Source organism: Ceratotherium simum, chromosome 7 (assembly GCF_057802395.1).
Source record: "Ceratotherium simum simum isolate JZ-2026a chromosome 7, ASM5780239v1, whole genome shotgun sequence".
Lineage (NCBI taxonomy): Eukaryota > Metazoa > Chordata > Mammalia > Perissodactyla > Rhinocerotidae > Ceratotherium > Ceratotherium simum.
In genome coordinates this window covers 17801764-17811174 of record NC_141906.1, presented here as the reverse complement: position 1 = coordinate 17811174, position 9411 = coordinate 17801764, and the positions used below count along the sequence as shown (strand labels likewise).

The following is a 9411-nucleotide window of genomic DNA, read 5'->3' as shown; positions in this document are numbered from 1 at the left end:
GGAACATAGTCTCTCCAGAGGGTGGTCTGGTGCTGTGGAAATTCCAGCAGCTGGGAGCAACACTCCTGTGTTCTCACTGCCCAAGCCTGCCTGTTCTCCTCCCCCTGGGTCAGCTCAGTTCCGAGAATGTTTATTGATGCCTACATTGGGCCAAGCCTGTGATGGGCTCTGGGCCCCAGAGGCAAGTAAGACATGGCTCCTGCCCTTGGGATCCCTGTTTCATGATCACTGCCGCCAGGGCAGTCTGCACAAGGTGTCTGCAGTATCTCCAGTTACCAAGCTGCTTTCCACCCCTCGTTAGACCCCACACCGTTCACACTGCATGTTCTGTGAATGGTGCTTTCTGGAGCTGTGGGGGTGTGGGCAACCCAGGAGGGTGGGCAGAGCATTTGACAGCCAAGAGAAGAGGGTGCTTAGGGGATCTGACTAAGGTAACGTAGGTGGTCAGCACCACTGCCCCTCTTGCCACCAGCTTTATTCTAAGCAAGGCCAGTCCAGGCGAGAGGAAGAGCCTATCAGCCAGCAGGGCGTTTGCTGAAGCCCAGGGTGGTCAAGGAGCCAAGCAAGGAGGGAGAACCACAGCCGCTACTGGAAGCGCAATGCTGCGTCCCCATGTCCAAAGGGGGTACTGAGTTTGCTTTCCAGCTGCCTAGGCCAAGCAGTGTGAGGCCCAGCCCTTGCCCCTCCCTTGCCACCAGGACACCAGCACCGGGTTTTCATCTCGCAGCACCAGCACGCCCCGCCCCCATCGGCCCTCCGCTGGTCTCACACCTGTGCGGATCAGGGTGGGAGCGCCCAGCCGCTCCCTGTGCTCGGGGAGGGCTACAGCCCACGTGCGCCCGCGGCAGCCGCGGTGACAGCTGGCCCCGCTGGGGCGGGCCGGGCCAGGAGCGGGGGTGGGCTCCGCGCCGCGCTGCCATTGGCCACGGGCCTCGGGCAGGGGGCGGGGCCGCGCCCCCGGCTGCCCTGTTATTGGCCGCGCCGCCGATGGGGCGGCTCCCAGCCGGGTTGGCCGTGCGGCGCAGAGCTGCGGGCGCTCGCCGGGTTAAGCCTGCGCGGGGGCGCCTAGCTAGCTCCCAGCTCCGCAGCCGGCCTGCGGGTCCCGACCGCTGCGCCCGCGGCCGGAGGAGAAGGCAGGAGCCGACCCGAGGCTCGGTGGCCGGCGCGGCTCTTGGTAAGGCGAGGGCGGCACGGGGTTCCGGGGAGGGAGGGAGGGAGGGCGGGCGCCAATGGGGACCGTGCCAGCTGAGCCAGGACTCTGCGCCCTGGCCCGCGCCTGGGAGGGTCAGGTGCGGCCGCAGCATCTCCCGTCTCAAACCCACCCTGCTGGGCGCCTGGCGAGCAGGCGGCGCTGCCCAGGGAGCCGGGGCTGCCCGGATCGGTCTCTGAGCCGATTAGAACGCAATGAAAACCTCCCACCCGTACCCCGAACCACCTCTCACTCTGTCCCCCAACACCCAAGCCCTGAAATTCTAAGCCGAGAAAATCCCCAACCGTCAACACGGAGGGGGCGCGATGCGCCAGCGGTGCCGCCTGCCACTCGGGCAGAAGATCATCCCCTGACTTTGATTCCCACGATTCGGGGTCCGCGGCGTTCGCGTTCTTTCCCGGCTCTTCACTGTCCGCCCCCCCCGCCCCCGCCCAACACACTTGCCCCTCCCTCTGTAGCAACAGGAAGTTAAGTTGGGCCAAATGTCAGTGGCCTGGCCGCCTACGGGTTGGGCCCGGGTCTGGGTCCGGGGCCGTAGCGGTGGCCCCAGGGGCCGCGGCGGCTCTGCTCTCCGCCGCGCGCCTCCAGCAGCCCGCGCTCACCCCAGGCCCGGGAGCACCCCCGCCGGGGCGCCCGCGGCGCCTCCTTGGCATTGCCCTGCTTGCCCTGGGGAGAAGTGGGGTCTTGCCGCAGCCTCTGCCGCCCCTGACCCGGCTTCCAGGCCGGAGCAGGTGGGGTTAACTTTATCCTAGGCCAGCCTCGCGGCAGAGCTGGGAACGGCCTTTGCTGGATGGGGAAGAGGCGTGTTGAAACCAGAGTAAACGTGTGTCTCCTTCCACGTTGTTTATTCTGAAGCCTGGGTTCTTCTAGCCGAAAGAGCTTTTATTCGGAGGCGCGTCGGGCCCTGCGGGGGCCCGCGGGGCGTGCGGACCCTCTTGCTGTCAGCCTCGCCTGCTCACTACAGTCTTAAGTGGTTTCCGTGAAGGGTGAAGTCACCAACCGGCCCCCTTCTGGGCAGGTCCCGCGGGAAGAAAGCCAGCCCCGCGTTGGCCCTCCGACGTTTTCGGGCCTGGGAGCTCGGGCACCTGTGCCAGCTCTATTCCTGTCCCCTTCGGGACCCAACGAGTGGGCCTCAGGTCTCCAGGGCAGCCCCACCCGATGTTCTGGAGACTTATTGAGGTAAGAACTCACCTTCTGGCAGAGAGAAGACAGATTTATTAAGTGCCTACTGGGGGACGGGTCCTGCCCTGTTGCAGCGGATTTCATGGTTACTCTCCAAAAACTCTGCAAGTTTTGCCCTCTGCATTTCAGGGATGGGGAAACAGACTCAGGTAGAGTAAGGGCCCAAGGTCACACGGAAAGTGGCTGAGCCAGGATTTGAACCAGGCTCTGCCAGAACTAAGTCCAGTGCTCCTCCTGCTGCCCCGTGGCTATGGAAAGTGGTGTGCTGTTGCTGCACGATTATAGCCCCACAGTGTGCTAACTGGAGGGTCCTGGCCTCTGAAAAGATGATGTCCAAAGATTCGGGGGATGCTTCTTTGGCAAAGCACTTGAACTGACCTGGGGTTAGCAGGTTGTTCAACCTGCAGCCCCCTTGCCCACCCTGTCCTTCAGTCAGGGTAATGGCTGGTGTTGGTCATGCTGTGATGGGGAGGGACTGCCTGCTGGTGTTTTGGTGCTATTTGGAGGGAAGCCTGCCTCTGCTGTTGACTTGTCTCACCTCTGAGTGTTGGCTTCTGGGATGGTTTAGGAGGACTGTTGGGTGAAATAACCCCTACCCTAGGACTGATTCTAGTTTTATTTTGTTTTTTGGGAGAAGGGCAGGTGTTAGGTATACTGGTTATGGTTGTAAGGTGGTTGAGATCCACAGTTAGAGCACATCTTTATAATAAGTGGCATCACTTTTATCCCTGCCTCGTTCCTGCTTTAGGCCCAGGGCTCTGGCTTTCTGCTCATCCCTCTCTTCTAAAAGAAAATCATGAGTAGCCTAATACCAACCAGTTACACTTTAGTATAAATCGGCTGAAGGCAGGTTGTCACTGTGGTCGTTGGAGGCCCATTCCCAGGAGCTGCAGGAGCAGAGGAGCGCTGAGTAATCCCTGTCTGCCTGTGATTGGGGTGTGTCTGTATTCTCTCTGCCCATGTCCACGCCCCCATCTGGGTGTGCCTCCCAGTCATGAGCCTGCCCCTTTCACTTCCCACTAGTGAAAGGTAGAGGTCCTGCCTTCTTGGTGAAGAGCCTTGACTCTGGCCCACTGGCCTGGCCGCCTACGGGTTGGGCCCGGGTCTGGGTCCGGGGCCGTAGCGGTGGCCCCAGGGGCCGCAGCGGCTCTGCTCTCCGCCGCGCGCCTCCAGCAGCCCGCGCTCACCCCAGGCCCGGGAGCACCCCCGCCGGGGCGCCCGCGGCGCCTCCTTGGCATTGCCCTGCTTGCCCTGGGGAGCAAGCACCTACACTGAGGTGTAGGGTATGGGTGCAAGAAGATTTGGGCTGAACATTGCTAATCTTCGAAGCCCTCCCAGGGCTAAGGTTCTCTGTCATTTAAAGAGCCAGGAAAGGGAATACTGTTCATCATGCTGGGACTTTTCATTCTTTTTATCATTAGATTCCCTACATTAGTGCTCCGGAGAAGCAGGTGGGGTTATTCCCATTTTACAGATGAGGAAGCTGAGACTCAGAAAGGTTAAAACGTGCCCCCATCCCACAGCTAGTGAGTGACCAAGCTTGGAGTCTGGCCCCGGTGTGCGTGAGTGAGGTCTGTGTGGTGGCCTAGATGCCAGGGGAAGCAGGAAAGCCCTGTGGCCATCCTCTGAACTCCGGAGGCTTGGTGTGTGCCGCATCTTTGCTGTGCTTCCTCTTCTCCAGCTTAAATTGTAGTTATGTGTGAACACGTCTTCCCACCCCACTATGAAATGGCATTTAGACACTCAGAAACTTGGCAGATTTATTTTCTGGTTCTTACAAATCCTCCTTGCTCTGTATTCCCTTAGCCTTTTATACCAGTCTTCATTAGGATATCTACCATGATGTACTGCAGTCCCCTATTTAGAAATATCATGTACATTTTCAAACACCGAAATAGAGAAAATAGTATAATGAGCCCCAAATACTCATTATCCAGCTTCGACAATCATCAAGGTTATGCCAGCCTGGCTTATCTCTCTCTTTTTTCTTCCCTTCTGTTCTTTCTTCCTGAAATTTTTTTTTTTTTTTTTTTTTTTTTTTTTGTGGCTGCGGAAGATCAGCCTTGAGCTAACATCCATGCCAATCCTCCTCTTTTTGCTGAGGAACACCGGCCCTGAGCTCACATCTATTGCCAATCCTTCTCCTTTTTTTTTTTTTCCCCCTTTTTCTCCCCAAAGCCCCAGTAGATAGTTATATGTCACAGTTGCACATCCTTCTAGTTGCTATATGTAGGATGCCGCCTCAGCATGGCTGGACAAGTGGTGCATTGGTGCGCGCCCAGGATCCGAACCCCCGGCCGCCAGTAGTGGAGCGCGCGCACTTAACTGCTAAGCCACGGGGCCGGCCCCTCCTGAAGTATTTTGAAGCAAATCTCTGATATGTCATTTTGCCTCTATGTAATCCAGTATATATTTATTTTAAAAAGAATGTTCTCTTTCATAACCATATTGCCATTATTGCATGTAACAGGATTAACAGTAATTCTTTGGTCTCATCTGTCCATATTCAGATTTCCTTGATTGTCTCAGAATGACCTTCATAATTGGTTTATTCAAATCAGGATCCAAACAAAGTCTGTAGGCTGCATTTGGTTGTCTGTCCTTTTATGCCTGTTTTAATCTGGAGCAGCCCTCCCTGCTTTTAATCAGCCATTACCCTGTTTTATGTGCCCATCTGGCCACTGGACAGCGAACGCTTGGAGCCTGGAACCCACTTCTCTGCCACGCTGGATCCCGGTGCTGTGTCTGGGACGGGGCGGAGGCTCGCCCGGCATCTGTCCGATTGTGTCATAGCCACTCAGGAAATGCGTTTTGAATGAATGAACCCTGTAGTGGGTTTGTGTGAGTGCCCGTGCCTGTGTTTAGATAAGAGGTTTAAAAAAAAGATGACTCGCTCGCATGTGGACGTTTCCTCGGCGAGCGTCAGTCTGTAAACATCCTGAAATAATAGGACAACTATTTGCTGCGCTCACCGCGCTGCTCCGTTTTGTGGTGGGAGCCCAGACAGCTGCCTTTGTGCCCAGATCAGCAACTGGCCTCCCCAGATCACACGTGGGGCTGACAGGGACTGAGGTCATTGCTGCCGAGCTTTGAATCCTGACTTATTCAGCCACACGGATTGCCACGTTATGACCCAGGCACTTGGCGCTGGGGCTGCTTGGAGAACACAGCCCATCTCTCTCTTGGTCCTTCTCTTTCTGGGCAGTGCGTCTTCCCTTGTGCCTTCAGGAGCCTTCTCTAACCTGCCTCACACCTGGGTGAGTTGTGGAGCCCTTCTCAGTTGTTATTCATCTGCAGCTGGTGGGTCAGGACAGAAAACGTGACCTTTCAGTGTCTTGTCTGAATTTGTGGGGAAGAGAGAGTATTACCACTGGCGCCTTTGTGGGTGTCCTAACGAAGGAGACCAGAGGCTCAGGAGGGGAGGAAAAGGTGTGCTCCTCCTCTTGGTAATGCACTTCTCACCTGGTTTCCTTGTCAAGTCTCCTCAAGGTGCTGGGCACTCTGAAGACGTCTTCTGACCCACCCAGCAAGGACCCCTCTCTGCAAACAGCCCTCACATGGAGACTTTTTAAAAAAAATTCTCTTTCTCCTCCTCCTCCTCATTCTCCTTCTTAAACATAGACAGTTTTTTCCACTAGGCAGAAATATAACAAAATGTTAAGTCTTTCTGAATGCCAGGGCTAGAGTTGATTTTTTTCCTTTATCTTTTACTTCTCAGTATTTTTCCAAAATTTTTATAATAAAAATACTTTTCTAATGGAAAATCCAAATATTTGGGGTTTTTCCCTTAAAAAAAGAACTTCCATCAACTGATTTGGATGGGTAGACAAAATTATACACGCATTTGGTACAGCTATATGTGTGGATAAGGTCCCAAGGCCATTGGGATTTTTTTTGCTTATATTATTGATTTTATGACATTAGTTTACAGAACATACCTGTACTTCCTAAAAGTTAGAAAGTAAAGAAAGCTGGGCTTAGGAGATGGGAAGCTCTGAAACCCTGTAGCCTCCCCCTCTCCCATTCTACCTCCTCCCTTTCCTTCTGGAGAATTTCATTTAGGTTTCCCCAAAGTGAAATCGTTCTCATATTAGGCTCTTGATTTTGATTTCTTTATTCAGGGAGGCTGAGATATCAGAGGAAGACAGAATGACACTGTGTGTTAGGGCAGGCAGGGCAAAGCTACAGGTTCCAAAGGCCTGTCTTGTCCTCGTGGGAAAGTGCCTGATAGCCAAACACCCCGCCCCCTCACTTTGGGGGGCCCTGACCCCTCCCTCCACCATGTTCTGTTTTCCTCCCTGCGTCGTCCCCAGAGCCAGACAACATGGCTGGTCTGCGCTGATAAGGCTCCTCCTTTCTGAGCACTGATCATCTGGTCTCAGAAACTCAGAGCTGGCTGCGGTGATCGGAGACATGGGCCCTCTGGTCACAGACAAACCTTCATTGCAGGATTGGGTCCCCGTGGAGTCTGATGTTTGAGATGCTTCCCTTCTCTGTCAGCTGTTGAGGGATTATCCATCCCTGTGTTCCACATGAAGAGCCTTCTGTGAGTACCAGGTATGGTGTCATTTCTCAAATGGGATTGCTCTGTACCCGTCCATGCATCTAAATGTTACTACTCATCACGAGGAAACCAGTCCTGTCTCCATGGTGGCTGGCAGGGAGTTGTGTGTGTACATGGTGCTGGTGTACTTAGGGCTGGGGTTTTTAGTGTGTTCTATATGTGCACTAGTGTTTCTCTCCCCTGAGGGTCAGCATAATTTCCCACCCTAATCCCCTCCTCCCAGGGGCTCTCCAGATACCTTGCAGCACCTGCATTCCTCCCAAGGCTCGGGCAGATTTCTCTCTGGGGAAAACAGAGGTAAGGGCAGGCCCAAGAACAGGGACTGCTTTCTGGCTCCTTTTCCTCCTTCCTGGGCAGTGAGGGATGTCCAGTATAGATGTCTTTTCTGCTGACAGCAACAGAAGGGCAACAAGGAGTTGGACGGTGGCCCCTGGTCCCTGAGCTGCCACAACAGCAGGTTTCTGGGACATTTGCAGGCCCGAGCTCCTGACACATGCCGTCCAGAAGCCCAGCCATGCCAGAGACAGGAACGGGAGTCTCAGAACATCCTGTTCTGGCCTTGCCACCGGGTATCCGTGTGTTAAGATGCGGAAACTACTTCTTTGCTTTTGTGACTCTGAATGGCTGGCCTTGGCTACTCATCTGAGTACTGACTGTGTCTGGTAAAGATTTGCAGGATCTCAGGGTTCAACTTGTGCTGGGGGCCAGGAGAATGAGGTAAGGGAGGATGAAGAAGTGCCTGGAAAAGAGTCACTTGGACCTTTTGGTCACTAAGGAGAGCTTCTCCTGGAGGAGAGTGGGCCCAGGGTCTGCTGGGGGCCTGGCAGAGCTGCTGGCCCCTCTGTTGGACAGCTGTTCATGGCTGCTGTGTAAAGTCAGGGTGCTGATGGCTCTGCGTATCAGGACAGCTGGGCTTTTGCACAACTTGACGCAAAGGTGATAAGAGTTAGAGCTCCTTGCTTGGAGGAGGGAGGAGTCTGATGGCCGATGAAAGGGAAAACAGAAGAGAGGACTAAGCAGGGGGATCGGGGCCTCTTTCTAGACCCTCAGGAGAAGATCAGTCAACTTTTTCCTCAGGAAATGTCCTGTGGGGCTGATGCAACTGGTTGGGGCCTTGGGGACTATGGGACCCATCCTAGGAGAGCTTCTCGGCCGTCTGCCTGGAGTTGCAGCACATTGCTGTTGTGAAGGAGCAGGAGGCTCTGGATGAAGTCTCGGGCTTCTTCTGGATTCCAGGCTTGCTGCAACCAGGACTTCCTGCTTGGTCCAGGTTTCCTTCTCTAGCTCGGGTGTGTCTGTTATCCTGGACCTGACATCTTGGACTCTCTTAAAAATGACTCACCCACCCACACAGACATACATAGATGCATAATACTCACCCCCCCACACACAGATGATGGTACTCACCTCTGCACATTCATAGGTGATGGTACTCACCCCCACACACGTGCATAGATGATGGTGCTCACCTCCCCACATGCATAGATGATGGTACTCACCCCCACACACAAGCATAAATGTTGGTAATCACCCACACACGCATGCATAGATGATGGTACTCACCTCCGCACACACACATAGATGATGGTACTCACCTCCCCACATGCATAGATGATGGTACTCACCCCCACACACATGCATAGATGATGGTACTCACCCCCGACACACACATAGATGATGGTACTCACCTCCCCACATGCATAGGTGATGGTACTCACCCCCAAAGACATGCATAGATGATGGTACTCACCTCCCCACATACATAGATGATGGTCTCACCCTCCCTCCCCATGTACATGGATGATGGTACTCACTCCTCCCCCACACACACATAGATGGTACCCACCCCTCCACATGCATAGATGATGGTAGTCAGACACACACACACACACACACACACACACACACACACGTGGATGATGGTACTCACCCACACACAGACATGGAGGCATGCTAACATCATCACTCAGTACAAAGGGAATTCATTGCAAATTGTGTCTCTTCTTCCCATCCTCCAGCCCTCAGTTCTCTTCCTCAAGGGCATCTGCTGTCCCCAGTCTCCTGTGGATCCTTCCAGACAGAGTCTAGCCATGTATCTGTGCCTGTTTCCCCCTTTGTTCCTCTTTGGACCTGCTGGGAAGCCACCAGGATGTGAAGTGACAGGGCCCCAGGGCTACTGAGACTCAACAGTTTGTTGAACTAGCCAAAGCTTACCTACTCCCCCTCCACACTGCTTTGCCACTTCTCCCCTTGAGGACTCTCCTTGTATTAGATCTGTGGGTGTCAAGAGTCTGGGCACCGAGAATAAACCTCAAGGGCATGTTCTGGATGCAGATGATATAGGCACAAGACAGACTTGGGCTCAAATCCTAGCCATGTGACCTCGGGCAAGTCAATGAGCCCTAGTATTTTAGTCTATAAAAAGGAGGTCATTACGCCTGTCTCAAGGGATTGA

At 54.4% G+C, this 9411-nt stretch overlaps 1 protein-coding gene across 11 annotated transcripts in view; it reads left to right on the top strand.

Annotated features, from left to right (window-relative positions):
* Nucleotides 1-1017: 1017 nt before the first annotated feature.
* Nucleotides 1018-9411, top strand: part of MICAL2 (microtubule associated monooxygenase, calponin and LIM domain containing 2) — a 223622-nt gene continuing 215228 nt past the window's right edge. For 7 of the 11 annotated variants that reach the window (XM_087433207.1, XM_087433204.1, XM_087433202.1 and 4 more), the window contains exons 1-2: nt 1018-1174; nt 6842-6949. The gene's annotated coding sequence lies outside the window, so the exon portion shown is untranslated. Of the gene's footprint in view, nt 1175-2285; nt 2390-5376; nt 5650-6841; nt 6950-9411 lie in introns of those variants that run through there. The other 4 variants (XM_087433205.1, XM_087433201.1, XM_087433199.1 and 1 more) reach the window with 3 other exon arrangements.